The 26689-nt window shown below is 44.1% G+C and overlaps 1 pseudogene; it reads right to left on the minus strand.

Moving 5' to 3' along the window:
- LOC127314633 (putative F-box protein PP2-B12) lies at window positions 1-25994 on the minus strand (annotated as a pseudogene).
- Between the last annotated feature and the right edge of the window lie 695 nt (window positions 25995-26689).

The raw sequence follows: 26689 nt of genomic DNA on the forward strand, positions 1-26689 counted from the left end.
TAATGCAAGATACAAGAAAGATTATAGACGATACGAAATAGGTTCAGTCTACTCGGCACGACGTGACATTTGTTCATACACATCACAGACCCTAGTTCAGACACGACACCATTGGATAGTAGAGACAGAATACCATCAGCGACACAATACCAGTAGAGCTTCACATCACACTTCTTCTTCGAAGACGACATACCTGGTGGCATCGCCATGGTCCTGGCACATGATCAGCACCTCAGTGCAGGTGTGGTCGAAAATGAACACACTGTACTCAACACCTTTTTAAAGGTGATAAACTGGTCTATCTTGAGTCGATGGGTGAGCCATGCATTGATAGTTTGATGCACAACACGTGGATCCTGCCGACGGAAGAGGCCCTGCTACATCAGATTAGAGTGGCCTAAACTCGACGGCCTCGACGACGAGCCCGCGCTTGGGGTACCACCCCAACACCTCGAAGCTCACCACCACCTCGGCCACCACGGTCTCGTCCACACGCAGCCGCCCCATCTTCATCTCTGACCACCCGTCATCACATCGCTCCGGCCGCCTCACACCGTCTGCGTCGACCACGCCCCTGAACTTGCGAGCCTCCTCCTCGTTCAGACAGAGGCACACGGCGTGGCTCGATGCCGCACGGCCTCCGAACACCACCATGGTCTCCTGGTCCGGGAAGCTCAGGCCGTGGTGGCCTTCGTCGGCCACACCGAACACCAGGTACGCCGCGTAGTCGGTGGCCGGCGTCAACCCCGAGACCGGCAGCCGGCCGTAGATGTCAAGGCCTGTGCAGCCCACCAGCTGGGCCACCTCCGGGAACCTGAAATGCAATCATGCATAAATAGTGTCGGAAATTCCGAACTATTTTCCAGTGGGGCGCGCTGATCTCTCATTCTCGCCCAGATGTAGACAGCATAGATGAATGATGCGGATTGCTGGCTTGTTTACTTATTAAACGGTTGCTTATAGCGTTGAGCTTGTTTGACCAGAATTGTTTCGGACGAAATACGCAGTTTCCTCTAGCCGCCGGCCCCTCTGCGTCTAAGTTTATTTTCTTTCTTTTATTATTTTGAAATGTCACTTTTTGTGGTTTTGTTCTTCGGAAGCAATCCGAGGGAGAAGGAGTCAGGCAAGGGAGAAGGAGTCAGGCAAGGGCATGTGCGATACCAGCGACATGGCATCTCGAACAATGTTTTCTACATGTACTCCGCATTGGTTTCCGCAAATGTCAAACTGCACTAGCTTTGATCAAATTTATTAAAATACCATATATATCTACAATACTACGTGGTGAGTGCCTAATCTATACCATACTCAATCGTACTTCATGGTAAATCTAGTGGTATTAATTTCTATTCTAGATGTTGATTTTTTTATGAACTTAATCAAGTTTACATTGTTTGACTTTAAGAAAATCTAATACGCACCAATTATTTGCGTACCTAAACTAGAAAACTTTATATATATCGGAATAAATAGCAATCTGTTTGAACATGTATTTTTATTTCGTTCATATCTTTTCAAGAGGGAAAAAATATAGAGTTCAAATACCTAAATTCCGAAAAGCAATGAAACATCATGATTCACAAAAAATGTAATGAAAAAACATTAAACTATTTGCATTCCAATACATTTACCATATGCGTCTAATACAAGCATAAAGTATGGTGGAAGAAATTAAACAAAGCTTTCTAAACACGGTGAAACAAATCGTTTTAGAATATAATTTCACCATGAGCCATAAAGTTTTTTAAAGTTTCATCAGGTTTTAAAAGTTTATTTTTAAATATTATCAAAATATATTCAATATTGGTCTTGTTTTAAAGTAGTGTTCACTAGAAACTCATATGTTAAAGTGGTTTCAAATCAGATTTATGGTTCAAAATCTACAGTAATTCTAAATTGGGAAAGGAGAAAGTAGGATAACACAATTTCCCATAAAGTATGGAGGAGAGAGGGTGTGTGACATGCACGCTATATCGCGTCCACAGTAACACTGGTGGAAAAACAGGCTTCGGGTGAGCCCCATAAGTCGCGATGCTGCAGGAACCGCGACTAATGGTACCTTTAGTCGCGGTTCGGGAGGAGAACCGCGACCAAAGGCCTGGGCCCAGGGCGCTCGGTGGCCAGCCGGTGCACGTGGGGGGTCTTTAGTCGCGGTTGGCCAGGCCAACCGCGACTAAAGGTGCCCGAAGGCCTTTAGTCGCGGTTGGCCAGGCCAACCGGGACTAAAGCCCCTCCCCTATATATACCCACCCAGCAGCCAACACTTAGCCATTTGGTGCCATTCTCTTCACAAGCTTCACAAGTGGGTGTTAGGTTTGCTTTTGGTTCCTCTTATGCACATAAGGTGTTTGATGAAATGCCCCAAGAGCATGAAACAAACATGATATGAAGTGTTGGAGCCACACTTGAGCTTTCTCATTTATTTTTTCCTCCTCGATCGCGGTTAGCAACTTGAACCTTTGATGTGTCGTTGATAAAATGTGCATGTGTGTGTAGTTCATATATTGTTTAATTTATATTGTTTGTAGCTAGTTAGTTTAACAAATGCATGATGGTTAATTATATATTTTATATTATAATAATGCAGATGAATCGACAATGGATGTACGGTAACCGACTCTCCGGCGAGTTCAGTGCGGGTTTGAAAGATTTCCTCGTAGTGGCTAATGCGAACAAGCAGGGGGGTTTTGTTATCTGTCCATGTGTTAAATGTAAGAATCAGAATGGTTACTCTTCCTCAAGAGATGTTCACATGCACCTGCTTCGGCACGGTTTCATGCCAAGCTATAATTGTTGGACCAAGCATGGAGAAAGAGGGGTTATAATGGAAGAAGATGAAGAAGGGGATGATTTCATCGATGAAAGCTATCTTGCTCATTTCGGTGATACTTTCATGGAGGATGCTGAAGGTGAAGGGGAAGGTGAAGGGGAAGGTGAAGAAGAGGCACGTGATGATGATCCCGTTGATGATCTTGGTCGGACCATTGCTGATGCACGGAGACGCTGCGAAACTGAAAAAGAGAGGGAGAATTTGGATCGCATGTTAGAGGATCACAGGAAGGCGCTGTACCCCGGATGCGATGATGGTCTGAAAAAGCTGGGCTGCACACTGGATTTGCTTAGATGGAAGGCACAGGCAGGTGTAGCTGACTCGGCATTTGAAAACTTGCTGAAAATGTTGAAGAATATGTTTCCAAAGAATAACGAGTTGCCCGCCACTACGTACGAAGCAAAGAAGGTTGTCTGCCCTCTAGGTTTAGAGGTTCTGAAGATACATGCATGCATCAACGACTGCATCCTCTACCGCGGTTAATACGAGAATTTGAATGAATGCCCGGTATGCACTGCATTGCGTTATAAGATCAGAGGCGATGACCCTGGTGACGATGTTGAGGGCCAGAAACCCAGGAAGAGGGTTCCCGCCAAGGTGATGTGGTATGCTCCTATAATACCACGGTTGAAACGTCTGTTCAGAAACAAAGAGCATGCCAAGTTGTTGCGATGGCACAAAGAGGACCGTAAGTCGGACGGGGAGTTGAGACACCCCGCAGATGGAACGCAATGGAGAAAGATCGACAGAGAGTTCAAAGATTTTGCAGCTGACGCAAGGAACATAAGATTTGGTCTAAGTACGGATGGCATGAATCCTTTTGGCGAGCAGAGCTCCAGCCATAGTACCTGGCCCGTGACTCTATGCATCTACAACCTTCCTCCTTGGTTGTGCATGAAGCGGAAGTTCATTATGATGCCAGTGCTCATCCAAGGTCCGAAGCAACCCGGCAACGACATCGATGTGTACCTAAGGCCATTAGTTGATGAACTTTTACAGCTGTGGGGCAGACCTGGTGTCCGTGTGTGGGATGAGCACAAAGAAGAGGAATTTGACCTACGAGCGTTGCTTTTCGTAACCATCAACGATTGGCCTGCTCTTAGTAACCTTTCGGGACGTCAAATAAGGGATACAATGCATGCACGCACCGCTTACATGAGACCGAAAGTGTACATTTGCCAAATTGTAAGAAGAACGTGTACCTTGGGCATCGTCGATTTCTTCCGAAAGGTCATCCAAGAAGAAAGAAAGGCAAGCATTACAACGGCAAGGCAGATCACCGGCCGAAGCCTGCGGAACACACTGCTTGGTGCTGAGGTATTTGATATGGTCAAGGGTTTGAAAGTCATCTTTGGAAAGGGTCTGGCGGACAATCAGTTCCGAAGGGAGCTGACGGGCACGTAGCCATGTGGAAGAAGAAATCTATATTCTGGGAGCTAGAATATTGGAAAGTCCTAGAAGTCCGCTCTGCAATCGACGTGATGCACGTTACGAAGAATATTTGCGTGAACATCCTAAGCTTCTTGGGCGTGTATGGGAAGTCAAATGATACAAAGGAAGCACGAGCAGGACCAGCAAAGTTTGAAAGACCACGATGACCGGCATCCGGAACGGTTTCAAGGTCGTGCCAGCTACGCTACGACCAAAGAAGAGAAGGTCATCTTTTTGAATGCCTGAGCAGTATGAAGGTCCCGTCAGATTCTCGTCCAATATAAAGGGAATAATAAACATGGCGGAGAAAAAGTTCCAAAACCTGAAGTCTCACGATCGCCATGTGATTATGACGCAATTGCTTCCGATTGCTTTGAGGGGGCTCTGCCGGAAAATGTTCGATTGCCCATTGTGAAGCTATGTGCATTCCTCAATGCAATCTCTCGTAAGGTAATCAATCCAGAAGTTCTACCACGGTTACGTAACGATGTGATCGAATGTCTTGTCGGTTTCGAGTTGGTGTTCCCGCCATCCTTCTTCAATATTATGACGCACCTCCTGGTTCACCTAGTCGATGAGATTTCCATTCTCGGTCCCGTATTTCTACACAATATGTTCCCCTTCGAGAGGTTCATGGGAATATTAAAGAAATATGTTCGTAACCGTGCTAGGCCCTAAGGAAGCATCGCCAAGGGCTATGGAAATGAGGAGGTAATTGAGTTTTGTGTTGACTTTGTTCCTGACCTTAAGCCGATTGGTCTTCCTCAATCGCGGCACGAGGGGAGACTAAGTGGAAAAGGCACGATCGGAAGGAAATCAATGATATGTATGGACGGCCATTCTCTCGATCGAAGCACACCACACGCTTCTGACCAATTCCAGCTTGGTGGATCCGTACTTTGAGAAACACAAGAATATTTTACGCTCGGACACCCCTGGGAAGCCTGAATCCTGGATTAGGAAGGCCCACATGGAGACTTTCGGCAGTTGGTTGAGAAAACATTTAATGAGTGACAATAAGGTTGTAGATCAGCTGTACATGTTGGCCAAGACACCATCTTCGACTATAACGACTTTCCAAGGGTACGAGATAAATGGGAATACATTTTACACGATCGCCCAAGATAAAAAGAGCACCAACCAAAACAGTGGTGTCCGCTTTGATGCAGCAACCGAGAATGGGCAAAAGGTCACATATTATGGTTACATAGAGGAGATATGGGAACTTGACTATGGACCCTCCTTTAGGGTCCCTTTGTTCCGGTGCAAATGGTTCAAGCTAACAGAGGTGGGGTAAAGGTGGACCAGCAATACGGAATGACAATGGTGGATTTCAACAATCTTGGTTACCTTGACGAACCATTCGTCCTAGCGAAAGATGTCGCTCAGGTTTTCTATGTGAAGGACATGAGTAGCAAACCGAGGAAACGGAAAGATAAGAAAACGATCAGTACATCATGCGATGATCCAAAGCGCCACATTGTTCTTTCAGGGAAAAGAAACATCGTGGGAGTGGAGGACAAGACAGACATGTCAGAAGATTATAATATGTTTGCTGAAATTCCGCCCTTCAAAGTGAACACCGACCCAAGCATTAAGTTAAATGATGAGGATGCTCCATGGATACGGCACAATCGTAAGCAAGCAGGGACACAAGGGAAGAAATGATGTGTAATAATTTATTGTACCAAACTTTGTTGAATGAATCATGTGAATTATATTACCCGTGATGTGTTTGGTGTCCATTTTCGAATGATTTAATTGACTCGAGATAGCACTGATGATACATGAAATTTGGAGTGACTAAGTCATACTCCTGCATACATGAAATTTGGAGTGACTAAGTCATACTCCTGCATATAGGAAATTTGGAGTGACTAAGTCATACTCCTGCATACATGAAATTTGGAGTGATTTAGTCATACTCCTGCCTAGGCGTATAATATGCATACTCGTAGTCTTCATAGCCGCCGCCGTTGTACTGGTAGTCGTCGCCTTCTAAGTTGCCGGCGTCGTCGTCGCTCTTGTCGTCGCTGTCGTCGGGGCGCGCTCGTGGCTCGAATCGAGGGTAGCGCAGGCGGGGGATATCGCCGGCCGTGATGTAGTCCATGACGCTCTGCAGAGTCCGGCCGTACCACCATAGCCGACGGCCGGCCTCGTGGAAGTTTCCAGGAGGCAGACCGTCCTCCTCATACCTGGCGAGCGCCCTCTCACGCCTATTGATGAAGAAGGCGTCCCAAGTATGCTGGTTATCGGGATGCCAACGGGGATTCATCCGCTGCTCCGGCGTGAGGTCGAGGTAGTAGTGGTTCGTGATGGCCGCCCGGCGCGCAGTACCCTGAGGGACGGGAGGGACCTGCACGCCGCCGGCGCTTAGGCTCCAGCCGGCAGGGACGCGGTAGCCCGGAGGGCAAGGGTAGTTCGAGGCGCAAAGCTCCTCCACCTGCTGGTAGGTTAGAGTGGGTGCGGTGGAAGCCATGAGAGAGTGATGAGAGATTGTAGAGATGTGATGCTGGCCAAGCCGGGCTACCTATATGTAGTGACAAATGGCGGGAAAAATGGGAGCGGGAAGACAGGAGGCGGGAAGAAAGAGGCGGGGAGAAAGTGGCGGGAAGAAATTGGCGGGAAAAAATTGGCGGGAAGAAAGAGGTCGGAAGAAATTGGCGGGAAACAATTGGCGGGAAGAAAGAGACGGGAAGACAGGGAAGAAATGGCGGGAAGACGAGGAGGGAAGAGGGGGTCGGTGGAAAGAGGCGGGAAGAGGGGGCCAACGAACTTTTGAATTGAATTAGTTTTATTTTTATGAATTTTTGATAATTTGTATTTTTAAAATTTTGAATTGAATTAGTTTTATTTTTCTGAATTTTTTGATATATTATTTGTATTTTTAAGATTTTGAATTGAATTAGTTTTATTTTTATGAATTTTTTGATATATTATTTGTATTTTTAAGATTTTGAATTGAATTAGTTTTATTTTTATGAATTTTTTGATATATTATATGTATTTTAAACATTTTGAATTGAATTAGTTTTATTTTTCTTAATTTTTTGATATATTATTTGTATTTTTAACATATTGAAATGAATTAGTTTTATTTTTATGAATTTTTTGATATATTATATGTATTTTAAACATTTTGAATTGAATTAGTTTTATTTTTCTTAATTTTTTGATATATTATTTGTATTTTTAACATATTGAAATGAATTAGTTTTATTTGAATTAGTTTTATTTTTCTGAATTTTTTTGATATATTATTTGTATTTTTAAGATTTTGAATTGCATTAGTTTTTTTTCTGATTTTTTTGATATATTATTTGTATTTTTAAAATTTTGAATTGAATTAGTTTTATTTTTCTGAATTTTTTGATATATTATATGTATTATATGATTTTCAAAAAAGAAAAGTATTTTCAAAAAAGAGCTTTAGTCGCGGTTGGCCTGGCCAACCGCGACTAAAGGTCCTTGCGCGCGGGAAATTAAAAACCGGGCGAAAATCCCTTTAGTCGCGGTTGGGGTCGCCAACCGCGACTAAAGGCCTTTAGTCGCGGTTGGCGACCCCAACCGCGACTAAAGGGGTCCCTATAAATACCGCGCGCCGCACTTCGTCTCCGCACTTCGTCTTCCTCGTTCACTTCGTCTTCGCGCGCCCTCGACGTCTCGCCGACTTCGTCGCCGTCGGGCTGCCGCCGTGCGCCCTCGACGTCTCGCCGCGCCGCCCGTGACCGCCGCCGCCGCCGCGCCTCCTCTTCGATCTGTCGCCGGCCCGGCCGTAAGTGTCGCCGCGCGCTGCGCCACTGCGCGCCCCTCCTCTTCGATCTCGATCCCGGCCGCTCGACCGCCGCCGCCGCGCAGTGACCGCCGGCGCTCCCGTGATCGGACGCCGCCGCGCCTCCCTCTGGGCCACACGGGCGTGACCGCGCCGCCGGCCGCACGCGCACCGCCCGCCGCCCCTGGCCGCACCAAAGGACGAACAGTACAAAAAGAAGTTTTAGAAAAAAAATTAACAAAAAAAAAACAGTTTTTAAAATTTGCAAGAATTAGTCCGGATTTTTTCCTTTTTTTTGGTTATGTTTGTTATTTTTAATTTTAACTATATACTTAACAAAAAAACTTAAAATTTTGTAATTAACTATAACTTCAACTTAACAAAAAAACTTAAAATTTTGTAATTAACTATAACTTCAACTTAACAAAAAAACTTAAAATTTTGAAATTAACTATAACTTCAACTTAACAAAAAAACTTAAAATTTTGTAATTAACTATAACTTCATATATAAAAACTTAACAAAAACTTAAATTTTGTTAAGTTTTGGCCCGTCTTCTCCGCGAGCCTCGACACGCGCCGTGACGCCGCCGCTGCCCAGTACGTCCCGTCGCGCGCCCCGCCCGATTCTTCGTCCCCGCCACCGCCACCGCGAGGGTTATGTGTCCTCGTCACCGCCACCGCCCTTTCGCCACCGCCCTTTCGCCACCGCCACCGGTCTCTCGGTCACGCGGTCACTGCGTCCCCCCTCTCGCCTCCCGCTCGTCGCCCTCTCTGTTTATATGTAGAAGAGATGTGATAATGCATATACACAATTAATTTGTTTTGACTACATGTTTTCAGGACTGACATATGGCGGACGATAGAGCTGACCCGATTCTGGACAACTATGATCCGGACGCTGAAGACCATATGTTCGGCATCATCAAAGGCGATATTCCATATGTGCCGACCGGAGAAGAAGAAGATGATATCTCTTCTTATCTGAACCTTGAGTGTGAAGATGAAGGGCGCCGTCAGCAAGCAGATGATGCCGAAGAAACGTCGATAAACGACGATCTTCAATTGGAAGTAGCAACCACCTCCGGCGCCGAGGTATATATATACATATTGAGCGTCTGGTGATACAAACTAACTGATTTGAATAAATGTGTGTGTACTAACGCGCGCGACTCTCTTTCTTATTTTAGCCCTCGGCCGGATCGTCGAAAAAATCGAGTACGTCGTCAAAGCGTGGCGCAACCAAGACGATGAAAGCAGGAGAAACATGCACCATCGATGTTGTCGACGAAGCAACCGGCAGGCCGCTGGAGCCCAGCAAGAACGCCACCAAGTTTGTCAGCCAATGCGGAACCGTTGTTAGAGACAACGTCTCGATCACCCGCCAGGAGTGGAATGAGCCAAAGAAGGCACGTGTTGGTTTCACTTTTGTCGATAAGAGAGAAAAAAAAGATTGCTTCAACAAGCTTATGGAACATTTCGTTCTACCTCCAGAATACCGCAAATACGATGAGGAGGGTAACAAGATTGCGGAAAACAAGAAGAGGCGCAAGCTAGTCAAACAGTTCGCTCTTTCTAGGATGGCCAACGCATTCCGGAAATACAAGCAAAATCTAGCCCATGACTTTGTCAACCAGGGCAAGACTCCGGATTTCAAAGGACAATATGAGAAACTGCAACATGATAGGCCAGAATTTGTGAAGCAAAAGAAATCGGAGCAGTTCCTTGAACTATCGAAAAAAAATAAGGAAAATGCGGCCAAGAAGGAGTACAATCATAAAATGGGGCCAGGAGGGTATCGCTTTTGGCAGCCTAAGTGGGAGAAGATGGAGAACGAGCTGAGGGCGCGAGGAATCCGTCCAGGTACGGAGGGATGGGACCCAAGGGCCAAAAGCTGGTGGTACGGGCATGGGGGATCGCTGAACCCGGAGACAGGGGAGTGTGTTTATCAGGGCAAAATAATTACACCCACCAAAAAGCTTATTGAGGCAATGAGGGAGGCTCAAGAGGGGAGGATCAGGTTCAACAGAGAGAACGACGCCCGACAAAAGCCCTCGGGAATCCGAACACGGAGGACGTATACGAGGCATGGGGCCCATTCCGTGGAAAGTAGGGTTCCCCGTAACGATGACCCGTACGGTTACGAAGCCGTAAGAGAAAGATGGATCGGGATGCAGATGTTGTGGCGAAGTTGGTAACGGAAATGGATGTGATGAAGAAAACCGTGAGTGTACTAGTCGCCGAAAGAGATGCAGCTCGGGCGCAGCATGCTGAAGATCATCCAATGGATCTCGGAAGCCAGCAGCGGAGAAGAAGCAGCGTGGCTTCCACGGAGGCCTCACCGGCTGGTGCACCGACGATAGAAATTACTGCACCGGAGCCTCTGGTGGTCGAAATTACTGCACCGGAGCCTCCTCGCTACCCCGTGGACGATATAAAGGAGATGAAAGCATGTCATCTGTATTATCCTATCGGGAACATGTCCATGAAGGTAGCCATCGGCAGTGCTTTACCACCTGGAGCACTCCACCACAACAACCCCATTCAAGATGGCTATGCTCGTGTGACGGTGGAGGAGATAGTCCAAGGGTTTGAGGACCTGGACATTGACATTGCTACACCTGAAGGGGTGAAAAGACTTGGAGATGTCAAGCGCCAGTTCATTCTATGGCAGAAGAAATTTATCAAGTTTCCAGGCGAGGCGCCAACAAGTCCACCCCCGTACGGTGGTGGTGGTGGCGGTGGCGGTGACGGTGGCGGTGGCGGTGGCGGTGACGGTGGCGGTGGTGCTTCACCTAATACACCTCATTCACGTCAGCCGACGCCGCCCCCCAGTCCTCGTCCGGCGGGTGATCAGACACCGGTACCGCCCCCCAATCCACCTCCGGCGAAGAAGCAGAAGCAGTCCTGGGTTATTAACCCGGACCCTTATGTACCTAAGAAAACAAAGATACCAGAGCCATCACTGAAGCCTCTCATCCCGAGGCCTTGGGAACTTAGTGTCGAGGAAAATGCAGCGGCCGTGGCTGCTCAGCATGAGAAATGGAAGGAGGAGTGCAAGAAGAAAAGAGAGGGCGAGCCCAAGCCAGTATTTTCTGATGAGCAAAAGAAGTGGGCTAAGTCATTTTTTAACACACCGTCCCAAGCTGCGAAGAATCTGCCTGACGACTATTTACGTGAACTTCGTAGGCAAGCACTCGAGTTCAAGAGGAACATAGAGTTGGCGGAGAAGAAAGCCTTGGAGGACGAGGCCGAGACAAAATTAGAAAGGGGGAAAGAAGTTGCCTAGCTCGGGGAACAAAGTAAACAATCGATCGCCCCGCTCATAGTGCAAGCCGCCGGTCCGGATGCCCCCGATATCATAGCAGCTGCGGCAGCACATGGATTGACTGTAACGAGTGCCAGAGAACAAGCGGCCGAGTTAGGTATCACTCTTCGTGCACTGTTAGGCCTTGATGAGGCGCCAATGAAGGACGTAGTATTTACATATGTGAAGAATGGCCCTCTCATCGAGCCTGCGCAGGAAGAGGATCTACCTCGACAAATGAAAGGTCTGCTAAATTGGTACAAGGGTTACATAAAACATAAAAACGCCAAAGACTATATCTATGCGGAAGTTAAATATGAGCATCACTTCAAACATTACTGGGTACAAATTCCTCTGAGTGAATTGTTCCAGCTGTTCAATCTGCGCGACCTCGACAAATCTATCATCAGTTGCTACGTTCTGTAAGTGATTTATTAATTTCTACCCCATCTCGTTCATTGCCGGCCTGCACTATATATATATATATATATTGTCCTAACTATCTTGTTGTGTACGCTATATATTATGCAGAATGAAGAAGCGGGAAATGCGAATAAGGAACATCCATGATGTTGGGTTCATTGACCCACACATCGTTAATTCACATGTGTTAGAACACCACCCCGCCGACGTGGAGGATGACCTGTGGCGGTTTATTAGAAAACAGCAACAGAAAAGTGATATTCTATTTCCTTACCATTTTGGGTGAGTGTTTCTGTCTTGAGCACATTCTCTTTTGTTTACTCCATGCATGGTATGTGGCTAATCGATGAGTTATGCATGACTGTGCATGTATCGTGTCCGCAGGTTCCACTGGATTCTTATGGTAATTCAAGTTCAGACCTCCTCAGTTCTCGTCCACGACTCTCTGAATATGGATCCGGCGCTTTGGGCCGACATGAGAAAAATGATGCAAAAGTAATTATTTTCATTCATTTGCGCTCTATATCGATCGGCCTATTTCGTTCATCATTTCCTAATATCAAGTAACTAATTAATAACTCTCTTGTTTATTTAATTTTCTTTGCCTCGTAGGGTTTGGAGACGGTTCGTAGATACCAAGGTCGGTGAATTCAAAAAAGAGCTACATTTTAAAATGGCAGTGCGGACGACTGGGGATATTCAGCCACCGGGGACCAATCTATGTGGATACTATGTTTGTGAGAGGATCCGGAGATACTGCAATGAGCGGGACCAGACGTGTGAGAACTGTTGGAGATATGCCCTAGAGGCAATAATAAAGTGGTTATTATTTATATCTTTATGTTTATGATAAATGTTTATATATCATGCTATAATTGTATTAACCGAAACATTAGTACATGTGTGATATGTAGACAAACAAAGAGTCCCTAGTATGCCTCTTAACTAGCTTGTTGATTAATGGATGATTAGTTTCATAATCATGAACATTGGATGTTATTAATAACAAGGTTATGTCATTGTATGAATGATGTAATGGACACACCAAATTAAGCGTAGCATAAGATCTCGTCATTAAGTTATTTGCTATAAGCTTTCGATACATAGTTACCTAGTCCTTATGACCATGAGATCATGTAAATCACTTATACCAGAAAGGTACTTTGATTACACCAAACGCCACTGCGTAAATGGGTGGTTATAAAGGTGGGATTAAGTATCCGGAAAGTATGAGTTGAAGCATATGGATCAACAGTGGGATTTGTCCATCCCGATGACGGATAGATATACTCTGGGCCCTCTCGGTGGAATGTCGTCTAATGTCTTGCAAGCATATGAATGAGTTCATAAGAGACCACATACCACGGTACGAGTAAAGAGTACTTGTCAGGAGACGAGGTTGAACAAGGTATAGAGTGATACCGAAGATCAAACCTCGGACAAGTAAAATATCGCGTGACAAAGGGAATTGGTATCGTATGTGAATGGTTCATTCGATCACTAAAGTCATCGTTGAATATGTGGGAGCCATTATGGATCTCCAGATCCCGCTATTGGTTATTGGTCGGAGTGAGTACTCAACCATGTCCGCATAGTTCTCGAACCGTAGGGTGACACACTTAAAGTTGGATGTTGAAATGGTAGCACTTGAATTATGGAATGGAGTTCGAATATTTGTTCGGAGTCCCGGATGAGATCCCGGACATCACGAGGAGTTCCGGAATGGTCCGGAGAATAAGATTCATATATAGGATGTCATTTTATGTGAAATAAAATGTCGCGGAAGGTTCTATGGAAGGTTCTAGAAGGTTCTAGAAAAGTCCGGAAGAAACCACCAAGGAAGGTGGAGTCCACAAGGGACTCCACCTCCATGGCCGGCCAGCCCTAGATGGGGTGGAGTCCCAAGTGGACTCCACCATAGGGGGCCGGCCACCCCCCACATGGGAGGTGGGAATCCCACCTTTGGGTGGGAGTCCTAGTTGGGCTAGGTTTCCCCCCTCCTATGGAAGGTTTTGGTTTCGGGTCTTATTCGAAGACTTGGACACCAACACTTGGGATCCACCTATATAATGAGGGGCCAAGGGAGGGGGCCGGCCAACCCCAAGACCACAAGCTGGCCGCCCCCCTTGAGTGGCCGGCCACCCCCTCCCAAACCCTAGCCGCCCCCTCTCCTCCATAACTCCCGCGTAGCTTTAGCGAAGCTCCGCCGGACTTCTCCACCACCACCAACACCACGCCGTCGTGCTGTCGGATTCAAGAGGAGCTACTACTTCCGCTGCCCGCTGGAACGGGGAGGTGGACGTCGTCTTCATCAACAACCGAACGTGTGACCGAGTACGGAGGTGCTGCCCGTTCGTGGCGCCGGAACCGATCGTGATCAAGATCTTCTACGCGCTTTTGCAAGCGGCAAGTGATCGTCTACCGCAGCAACAAGAGCCTCCTCTTGTAGGCTTTGGAATCTCTTCAAGGGTGAGACTCGATACCCCCTCGTTGCTACCGTCTTCTAGATTGCATCTTGGCTTGGATTGCGTGTTCGCGGTAGGAAAATTTTTGTTTTCTATGCAACGTTATCCTACAGTGGTATCAGAGCCGTGTCTATGCATAGATGGTTGCACGAGTAGAACACAATGTTTTTGTGGGCGTTGATGCTCTTGTTATCTTTAGTTTGAGTACTTTGCATCTTTGTGGCATAGTGGGATGAAGCGGCTCGGACTAACTTTACATGACCGCGTTCATGAGACTTGTTCCTCGTTCGACATGCAACTTGTATTGCATAAGAGGCTTTGCGGGTGTCTGTCTCTCCTACTATAGTGAAGATTCAATTTACTCTTCTATTGACAACATTAGTATCACCGTTGTGGTTCATGTTCGTAGGTAGATTAGATCTCTCTCGAAAACCCTAAACCACGTAAAATATGCAAACCAAATTAGAGACGTCTAACTTGTTTTTGCAGGGTTTGGTGATGTGATATGGCCATAATGTGATGATGAATATGTATGAGATGATCATTATTGTATTGTGGCAACCGGCAGGAGCCTTATGGTTGTCTTTAATTTTCATGTTGAGTAGTATTTCAAAGTAGTTGTAATAGTTGCTACATGAGGTGAACAACCATGAAGACGGCGCCATGAACCTTGACGCTACGCCGACAATGATGGAGATCATGCCCGAAGATGATGGAGATCATGTCCGTGCTTTGGAGATGAAGATCAAAGGCGCAAAGACAAAAGGGCCATATCATATCACATATGAATTGCATGTGATGTTAATCCTTTATGCATCTTATTTTGCTTAGATTGCGACGGTAGCATTATAAGATGATCCCTCACATTAATATCAAGATAATAAAGTGTTCTCCCCTCGTATGCACCGTTGTAACAGTTCGTCGTTTCAAAGCATCTCGTGATGATCGGATGTGATAGATTCAACGATTCATATACAACGGGTGTAAGCCATGTTGCACACGCGGAATACTTGGGTTTGCTTGACGAGCCTAGCATGTACAGACATGGCCTCGGGACAACGGAAACCGAAAGGTTGAACATGAGTCATATGGATGATATGATCAACATGTTGATGTTCACCATTGAAGCTACATCATCTCACGTGATGATCGGTTTTTGGTGTAGTGAATTTGGATCGTGTACTACTTAACAACTATGAGGGATGTTGTATTAAGTGGGAGTTCATTAGTAATTAGATTAAAACATGAACTAATTATCATAAACATAGTCTGAGTAGTATTTTGAATTAATTTTGTAGTATTGGCATCCGTTTACTACTATGCGCTAGTCTTATAATTGAGATAGAAATACTGTTAAAATCTGACAAGAAACTTTACGGATTGGTACCGTATTGTTAAAGAATCAAGAATTTATTAAGTCCTATTGCAAACTTTTAGTAAACCTCACATTGTTGATTCAAAGAGCTAAGGTTTCAATTAGTACCTAAAGTTATCTTGTCTCCGTCAAACTTGAAGTTCAAATTTGTTTGAAAAGTAAGGAGCTGAAAAATTTGGTTTTCAGAAATAATCAAGGTATGAGATATATGTGATATCTAAGACCTTATTGCAAGATGATAGAATATATATTTGGTGAGACTACATAAACTCATAAGTTTTATGAGAATGTATGAAGATTGAAGACGCCAGACGTCACAGTCCTCCAACTATTGGGGCACTAATAATATTCACATATCCATGAAGTTATCATCCTTAGTATGCACCGTTGCTAAGACTCGTCGTATCGAAGCATCACGTGATGATCGGGTGTTATAGATTCTACGTGTGCTTACAACGGGTGCAAACCAGATTTGCACATGCGAATACTAAGGTTAAACTTTATGAGCCTAGCATGTCTGAACATGGTCTCAAAAAGTTGTCATGAATTGATGGATAAAAATATGAGTGAAATTGTTCATCATATTACAAAGTTACTAATAAGTGAAATCTAGAACACTTGTCATATGATGATCAACTTCAAAGTAAGAACCTCAAGGTTATTGGTATTTGACCAACAAACCTAGAAGTCATTGATGTTAAAGTGTTTTTCTGAATAATGAGGAAAGCTAAAAGAGAAACTGCAAAAGATATTTTGGCAAAAAGAAAGAAAAGACTAGAAAGTCTAGCTCAGGTGTATATAAATGATATACATGTTATGGTTGTATTCCTAGTTAGGTCACACAATGAAATTCTTAGGTATTTGTACCATATTGGTTGGTATGAAGTGTCATACAAAACAACGCAATACAAGAATACAATGGCCTACGTGACTGACAAGGAATATGATAAGAATGCACGTCTGGAACAAAAATAAAGTGTTATTATGTTCGTCGTTGGCATTCTATCTAGCCCTTAGAATTTATAATAAAGAACTTAATAATTGTTATTTTGCTCTGGTCAAATTAAAACAATGAGTTGTTCAAATTATGACATTACTCCATGTACGATGGATAAGTTATTATAAATCTTAATGGTGAAACACACATACATAACACTGACGCTAAAATGCCATAAGGCAAATGATTTGAATTCCACTTATTTGTGGAACCGCCATTTAGGTCATGTTAGAAAGGAACGCATGAAGGAACTCCATGCAAATGGATTTTTGGAGTCATTTGATTTTTGAATCGTTTGGCGCTTGCAAATCTTTTCTAAAGAGAATGATTAAAATACCGTTCATAGGCCAAAAGTTGAACGGGCAACTAACTTAGTGGAAAAATACATGATGATGTATGTGGTTCACTGGGCATGGTTGTGTGCGGGAGATTCTTCTACTTCATGAAAACTTTCAACAATGAATTGAGTATATATATGTGGATATATTCAATAAGAAAGAAGTTTGAAACATTTGAATGGTTTCAAATAAATTTCAGCATGAAGTGGAAATCATCGTAATAGAAAAGTCAAATATCTATGATTGGATCATGGTGAAAATATTTGAATTACGAGTTTTAGCGAACATCTAAGAGAGTTATGAAATTGTTCTACAACTCACGTTTCTTGGAGTATCATAGTGATGATGAAGTATCCAAGAGATATATCCAAACTTTGTTGGATCAATGATGAGATAAAATATTAATGCCATTATATTTTTGTGGATTATGCTTTAGTGACTACCGCTTTTACACTGAATAGAGCATCATCATGATCCGTTGAAATGACACCATACGAGTTATGGCATGGGTATGAAACCTGATAGTCTTTTCTTAAATTTTGGTATGCATAGCATAAGTAAATAAGTTTACAACCAAAATCGGATGAATGTCTTTGTTGGTTATCCCAGAGAATTGATTGGGAATTCTTCCCACTATGGAGACAAAAACAAAAGTGTTTGTCAATGTTTCTTAGAAATTGTTTCTAGTGAAGTTTTTGAGTGGGAGGACAATATAATTTGATAAGGTTTATGAACCTGAGCATAATGATCAGAGTAGCGCAGCATCAGAATTTGTTTCGGAAGCGGCCACGACGATCATGGCTCCCATGACTACAAAGTGTTTTAGCCATGGAGATCGAAGTACATATTGAACCTTGTAGGTATGGTTTATTTTGTGATCAAATAAATGATTTGTGAACAAAGGATTGATTTTGAACAATGATAAACCAACTACAAACAAAGAAGTTATGATGGGCCCTGACTCCGTTAAAATGGCTATATGCCATGAAATCCAAGATAGATGAATACTTTATGAAAGTAAATGGATCTATGAAATTAATAGACTTGGATGAAATATCCTTGAAGAAAGCTTGACTTGTCGAAAAATTGTTTACGATAAAGTTCAAAGAGTTGAATACGATAAGATTAGATCTTCCGTAGCAATGCTTATAGTCTATGTGGATTATTCTAGTAATCACTACATATTTCTTTTATGAGATATGCTAGTAGGATGGCAAAATACACTACTTAACAGAAGTATGTATACAAGATACAACCAAGAGTTTTGCTGGTCCGTGGAATACTAGATAGCTATACAAGCTTCAATTGCATGAAGTAAGTATCACGGAGTTGGAATCTTCACCAGATGAAATAGTCAAAGAGTTTTTGATTTCATCAGAGACGATGAAGAGGCTTGCATTTGCAAGAAATTAAGTGGGAGCGCTAAGACACATTTATAATACTTTATGTAGGTGACATATAGTTGGTTATAAATGATGTAATTATATACTTGATTAAAAGGTTTCATTGAGAATTAACTTCAATGAAAGGATATGGACTGAAACAAATTTAGTGTCAAGATCTATGAAGATAGATTGAAACACATAAATAAGTTTAAGTCGAAGTACATATGATGGATATTGAAGTAGTTCAATATAGAAATATTAAGAAAATGTTCTTGTCATGTGAAGGTTTAACAAGACTTGAGTGTATCTGACACTCAATGAGTAAAAACACATGAGTGATTATAGATCACGAATAATATGTACACAATCAGATATCATGTGCTATAAAGTGTTATGAGCATATACCAGAATGATTCATATGATGATCATTAGACGACAGTAAGAATATCCTTGAGTACTTTAGAAGAACTAAAGATATATATATATTTTTGTATGAAGAAATGACAAACAAATCGCTGTAAGGTGTTACACCGATATTGGTTTTGTCACATATAAAATATAATTTCAATCTCAAATTAGACTAAGTGTTGTTTAAAAAGTAGCACAATGAGCTAGAAGTTGTCTATGCTAGATTTAGAAGAGTTCTAAATATTGTGACGGATTCTACAAAAGAAGGCAGAGTATGTCATTGTTTTGACAATGACAAAGGATGTTAAGTCAAGAGGTTCTTTGAGAACTTGGTGTAGTTCCGACAGAGTCAGAACTTTGAAGCTATATTGTGTGTGACAATATAAGTGACATATTTCAGACAGCGGAATTAAGGTTCCACCAGAAGATCAAACATATATAATGCCAACTCATTTGGAAATGAGTGATGCGTTGAGACGCAAATGAATTACAAAATACATACGTTTCTGAGCGTGTCAGATCCGTTGACTAAAAACCTCTCCCGTGAGCAATACATGATAAAGCACCATAAGGCCAAGGTGTTATATCTTTACAAATGTAAACTAGATTATTGACTCTAGTGCAAGTGGGAGACTGTTGGAGATATGCCCTAGAGGCAATAATAAAGTGGTTATTATTTATATCTTTATGTTTATGATAAATGTTTATATATCATGCTATAATTGTATTAACCGAAACATTAGTACATGTGTGATATGTAGACAAACAAAGAGTCCCTAGTATGCCTCTTAACTAGCTTGTTGATTAATGGATGATTAGTTTCATAATCATGAACATTGGATGTTATTAATAACAAGGTTATGTCATTGTATGAATGATGTAATGGACACACCAAATTAAGCGTAGCATAAGATCTCGTCATTAAGTTATTTGCTATAAGCTTTCGATACATAGTTACCTAGTCCTTATGACCATGAGATCATGTAAATCACTTATACCAGAAAGGTACTTTGATTACACCAAACGCCACTGCGTAAATGGGTGGTTATAAAGGTGGGATTAAGTATCCGGAAAGTATGAGTTGAAGCATATGGATCAACAGTGGGATTTGTCCATCCCGATGACGGATAGATATACTCTGGGCCCTCTCGGTGGAATGTCGTCTAATGTCTTGCAAGCATATGAATGAGTTCATAAGAGACCACATACCACGGTACGAGTAAAGAGTACTTGTCAGGAGACGAGGTTGAACAAGGTATAGAGTGATACCGAAGATCAAACCTCGGACAAGTAAAATATCGCGTGACAAAGGGAATTGGTATCGTATGTGAATGGTTCATTCGATCACTAAAGTCATCGTTGAATATGTGGGAGCCATTATGGATCTCCAGATCCCGCTATTGGTTATTGGTCGGAGTGAGTACTCAACCATGTCCGCATAGTTCTCGAACCGTAGGGTGACACACTTAAAGTTGGATGTTGAAATGGTAGCACTTGAATTATGGAATGGAGTTCGAATATTTGTTCGGAGTCCCGGATGAGATCCCGGACATCACGAGGAGTTCCGGAATGGTCCGGAGAATAAGATTCATATATAGGATGTCATTTTATGTGAAATAAAATGTCGCGGAAGGTTCTATGGAAGGTTCTAGAAGGTTCTAGAAAAGTCCGGAAGAAACCACCAAGGAAGGTGGAGTCCACAAGGGACTCCACCTCCATGGCCGGCCAGCCCTAGATGGGGTGGAGTCCCAAGTGGACTCCACCATAGGGGGCCGGTCACCCCCCACATGGGAGGTGGGAATCCCACCTTTGGGTGGGAGTCCTAGTTGGGCTAGGTTTCCCCCTCCTATGGAAGGTTTTGGTTTCGGGTCTTATTCGAAGACTTGGACACCAACACTTGGGATCCACCTATATAATGAGGGGCCAAGGGAGGGGGCCGGCCAACCCCAAGACCACAAGCTGGCCGCCCCCCTTGAGTGGCCGGCCACCCCCTCCCAAACCCTAGCCGCCCCCTCTCCTCCATAACTCCCGCGTAGCTTTAGCGAAGCTCCGCCGGACTTCTCCACCACCACCAACACCACGCCGTCGTGCTGTCGGATTCAAGAGGAGCTACTACTTCCGCTGCCCGCTGGAACGGGGAGGTGGACGTCGTCTTCATCAACAACCGAACGTGTGACCGAGTACGGAGGTGCTGCCCGTTCGTGGCGCCGGAACCGATCGTGATCAAGATCTTCTACGCGCTTTTGCAAGCGGCAAGTGATCGTCTACCGCAGCAACAAGAGCCTCCTCTTGTAGGCTTTGGAATCTCTTCAAGGGTGAGACTCGATACCCCCTCGTTGCTACCGTCTTCTAGATTGCATCTTGGCTTGGATTGCGTGTTCGCGGTAGGAAATTTTTTGTTTTCTATGCAACGTTATCCTACAAGAACAACATCCTGAGGAATAACCTCCGGAAGACGTTTAGTCCAGAAGCTCGCTTCCGACCACTTCAAGAGGAACTAGCTGGATGGTTGGCGAGGGAAGTCATCGATCCTAGAGGAGAACACTATTACGATGACGTAGAACTTTATATGCACCGGAATTTGTAACTAACTTGTTCAAAATTGTATATGGTCATCCGATATTGAATATATATTGTATATTCCTCTTGAATTCTTTTTGGTTTTAATTTCAAATTTGTTTGAAATTGTACATTCATATGCATGTATATGTATACAGTACCGTAGAATATGTGAAACTCCTTCAAAATTAAAACCCAAAAGAAATAAAATAATACAAATTAAAAAGAAACCAGATTTAGGGGGAGGGGGGGCTAAACCCTAAACCCTGCGGAGGCCTTTAGTCGCGGTTGGCCAGAAGAACCGCGACTAAAGGTCCTCCGCCCTGGCGCTCGCCTGCGCCCCACTTGGACGGGCCTTTAGGCGCGGTGCGTACGGACCCGCGACTAAAGGGGGGGGCCTTTAGTCGCGCTACTTTGGTCGCGGTTGCGCCACCGCGACTAATGGCAGTTGCCAACCGCGACCAAAGCCCCTTTTTCCACCAGTGTAAATTCGCTCTTATTGATGCATCTCATGTATTAGACAGGTCTATTATGATTCAAGTTTTGCTCCACAAGAAAGTAAGCATGGCTAATTCTCAGTCTAATGAAAATTGTTTTAATTGTCAGTCAAGTGATATTATCTCCACAATCTTATACTACATGTATAATTTCGGATTATGTGAATATTCTTTTACTCCCAACCATATTTTTCGGTTGCAACAAAACTAGTAAATTGAAAAAGTCAGTTGCAACCCACTGGAAACTAAACAATGTTAGTTACAACTCGCTTGTAATTAACTTGATATGTTTTTAGCAAAACCAACTTTTTATACGGTTACGATGCATGCGTCAATCTTAGGTGTCACTACGGGAGAGCACAGATGTGCCGACGGCCAAATATCGGGGCCGTCGGCACAAGAGCATCTGGAGAGCAGCGACAAGGTTGGCCGTCGGCGTTAAGCTGGTTGTCGGTACATACCGGAGGTGCCGACGGCCACCGTTGGCACAGTTCTGGCCGTCGCACATGACAAGTCTGGCCGTCAGCATAATATATTTTTCTTTTTTTCTCACTTTAGACCTGTGCCGACGATTTTACCGTCGGCATAGCTATTTTCTATTGGTCCACCTCAATCTTCAAAAAAAGCATAACTAAATCATTCTAATTGAGAAAAATAAGTATAATATAGTATCAAATTTTGCAGAAAATTAAGATCAATATTAGAAAAATATCAAAAATGGAGTATTTGAAATACCTAAACAAAACTTCTTAGAAATGAGCTATAATGCTCGAGGTTTCATGGCTTTCACACACGCCAAAAATGGAAAAATGGTCGCCCGTGGGTCGGATTAGAAATCCGCGTCCGAGGTATTGCTTCCCATCCTAGGGCCCACACACGTGCCAAATATGACCTCTTTTCGGCAAACTATGCCATGAAGAGGCCGTTTCCTCCTCATTTTCCCTGAAATTCAAAGAACTCCGGACGTGACAGCCCTTTTTGAAGGGTTTTCAAAATAATTACCGTATCCCAATTTTGACAAACGGAATAGTTACTCTGACATATAATATGACGCCACGCGGCTCCGTGAGATTTTTTTGACTTCGTTTAAATTGCCATCTGGCCAAAACCGGGCCCCGAGACATGAGGTATCGCCGTACCGGTCGTGCGGATGCACCCATTCACGAACAAACTAAACAGACAAAAATTAGCACATATAATGATGCGTCGTAGAACTAAAAACATTTTTTCGAGAATTTCTGGAGTGACGAATAGTTGACCCCTAGTTCAAATCTGGCCAGTTTCCGATGGATTCGGCGGGACACCGCCGGAAGTCGCACGGGTTTTCAAAAAGCTAACACGTGCACATGGCATGTGATAGGTGGTGCGTAGGTGGTCTACTATCACCACACGGAGGTTTCGCGTCATACTAAAATGCGCCCATGTAGCTGCTTCACAAAAAAAAACCGTTTGAGCATGCCAAAAATGAAAAAATGGTCGCCCGTGGGTCGGATTAGAAATCTGCGTCCGAGTTCTTGCTTCCCATACTAGGGCCCACACACGTGCCCAATATAACCTTCTTTCGACAAACTATGCCATGCCAAGGCCGTTTCCCACCTCATTTCCCCTGAAATCCATAGAACTCCGGACGTGATAGCCCTTTTCGTGAAGGGTTTTTCAAAATAATTGCCGTATCCAAATTTTGACAAACGGAATAGTTACTATGACATATAAAATGATGTCATGCGGCTCCGTGAGATTTTTTGAATTCGTTTAAATTGCCATCTGACCAAAACAGGGCCTCCGGGACATGCGGTACCGCCCTATCGGGCGTGCGGGTGCACCCATTCGCGGACAAACTAAACGGACAAAAATTAGCACATATAATGATGCGTCGTAGAACTAAAAACATTTTTCCGGAATTTCTGGAGCGACGGATAGTTGACCCTAGTTCAAATCCGGTTAGTTTCCAGCGGATTCGGCGGGACACCGCCGGAAGCCGCACGGGTTCCCAGAAGCTAACGCGTGCACATGTCATGTGATATGTGGTGCGTAGGTGGTCTACTATCATCGCACGGAAGTTTTGCATCATACTAAAATGCGTCCCATGTAGTTGCTTCACACAAAAAAAAAACGTTTGGGCACGCTAAAAATGAAAAAATGGTCGCCCATGGGTCGGATTAGAAATACGTGTCCGTGGTCTTGCTTCCCATCCTAGGGCACACACACGTGCCAAATATGACCTCGTTTCGGCAAACTATGCCATGCCAAGACCGTTTCCTACCTCATTTCCGATAAAGTCGGTCAGATTTAAACAAAAGGTACTTGATCTAGTGTTCATGATTTTTAGGTAAATTAACTTTGTAGGTTCAAAAGATGGATGTCATATTTGTATTTCTCTCATTTTTCTGATCAATTTAGACATATTATTTGCCAAATTCGCATTTACTGATATTAATTATTCCATATTAAATAAAAATACAAAAATAAAATCATTTACTTGTTTTCAGAATTATATATTATTATTATTTATATATATTCATTTTTGTTTACTTAAGTAATTGTTTAGAATTCAAAAATATAGATGTGTGGCATCACGGTCAAATGGTTAATATGATTGATATTGTAGTATTAACAACAATGTTTCATTTTATTCATGGAAGCTCATCCGAAGAGAACGAAGAAGTTAAGCGTGCCGTGGCGGGAGTAGTGTGAGGATGGGTAATCAAGTGGGAAGTTTGACCACAAGTGCAATTTGACCTAAGATTAGGTGTACTTAGAGTTAAAAGTGTGATTGTGAAAAATTAACAACTAAAAAAGATAAGCGTGCCGTGGCGGGAGTAGTGTGAGGATGGGTAATCAAGTGGGAAGTTTGACCACAAGTGCAATTTGACCTAAGATTAGGTGTACTTAGAGTTAAAAGTGTGATTGTGAAAAATTAACAACTAAAAAAGATAAAAAAGATAAAGAAGAAAAGTGAATTTTTTTTGAATGTTTGAATTTTTATAAAAAACATAATTTTTTTTAAAAAAATAAATTTGAAAAATTTGAAATACGAGGGTAAAACTGTCGGCACAACAGTCTGTGCCGACGGCCAACTTACATACCCCAACCAAAGCTTTTCCGACGACGGTGTGCCGACGGTGACAGTCGACACAGTCTGTGCTGACAGCCGCTAGCCGTCGGGACGTACATTATATTTTCCGTAGTGTGTATGTATGGATGCTATCATAGTTCCATAAGTTTTTGGTGTGCGAGATTTCTATGAATAGCTTCATAGCTTGTTTGTGAGTTCAGTGCTAGCTGGACGCGCGTAAGAAGAAAATCGGCGAGATCTTTACTTTTCTATGCATGTGTGCTTTCTGGTGTTGTTTATTTTGTTCGAGAGATCCCGATCCGTGATGGAAGCATCCGTTGACACGATAAAAAAAATAATGGTGTTTATAAAGAAAAAAATAAATAATGGTGTTTATAAAGAAACACGATTGGACGCGATACACAACCAGTTCACCACTCCCACTCCCTACATGTATGATGATGTACTACTAACACTCGAAAAATGCATCTCAAAAAAAAAAAACACTCGAAAAATGGTAAACTGCGGGATTAGGCACATGCATAAACTGCGGGACAGGATCGATAGTGCATGATCTGTAGTAGTCAGGAAATTAACAAGGAGAGTAAAAGAATAAGATGATCCCATATTTAATCATGCACCTGGAGAGCGGGTGAGGCGTCCATCTCGAGCTGAACTCGCTGTCGTCCCACGGCAGGCTCAGCTTCCTCGCCGACAGCGCCACGCACTTGGCGCCGCTCCCCCTCGCCAGCCACACCGCCGTGTCGCAGCCGTCGCCGACCTGGACGGCGTTGTCGGAGAGGCGGAGGTAGGCCTTCTTCTTAGACGACGGCGGCGGCGAGCGGCCGGAGCCGGAGCGCAGGAGGATATGGCGAGGTAGTCCGCCGGGACAAAGCGCTCCCATACGGTGTCGCACTCGGCGGCGTCGTGGAACGACGGTGACATGGCAGCACAGCGGCAGACGTCACAAGGGGAGGTGAGCGCCAGCACGTGGGCCACGCAGCTCACCGGGAGGTCGTCGAATCGGGTGGTCTTCTCCATCGCCGTCGCCATGCCAGTGGTCCATCCTTTTTCTTTGCTTGGCCTCTGGTTTCTTCGGAGATGGTGATCCCGAATAGTACCTGCTTTGTCCGGGGTTCTATATTTTGGCACGGCCTGTTTATGGATGAGGCCGACTGAGCTGATGCTCTGGTCCAGAAACGTCGCTTCCACAGCTAGGGACCAACAAACGTCGCTTTCGGAGGCAGCGATAGACTGGAAAAGAAAGTAGATTCCGTTTTATTCCTCCCGCATGTTAGGGCATCTCCAGCGTCGTGATGCATTTTGGACGTTTAAACGGAAGTGTCGTGTCCGTTTGCGTGAGTCGAAATGGTCGAAATCGTCCGGGCGTCCGTTTGCGTCGGGGGTGGCTCCAGCGGCACGACGCATAATTTTTTTTTCATTCATAGGCCATAATTTACATGAAAAAAAAAACATAAAAAAGCCAGAAAGGCATGCTAATACATGTTGTCTACTGGTCCTCGTCGCTGATGAGGTCAATCAGCTGCGGCGTCGGCCATGGAAGCTCGTACGCCAGCGGTGGAGGAGGTACCGCCGCACGGGTAGGAGCCTGTGGCCAGGGATCCCACGCTGGAGCAGCAGGCGGACGCGGACGTTGGAACGCGTCGGCCTGGCCGGAGGAGTCGCCAGCCTCGCCTGCGCAAGCGCTGACTCGCGGAGCTAGATTGCGAGTCCGTCCCACAAAGCGAGTTCGTTGAGCTCGTCCTGCTCGCTGTTGGCCAGTGCCATGGCAATGGCCTCCTCCTCGGAAATGTCCGACGGCTGGGTCTCCGGATCCCACGCCGGCCC

This window comes from Lolium perenne, chromosome 7 (assembly GCF_019359855.2).
Source record: "Lolium perenne isolate Kyuss_39 chromosome 7, Kyuss_2.0, whole genome shotgun sequence".
NCBI lineage: Eukaryota > Viridiplantae > Streptophyta > Magnoliopsida > Poales > Poaceae > Lolium > Lolium perenne.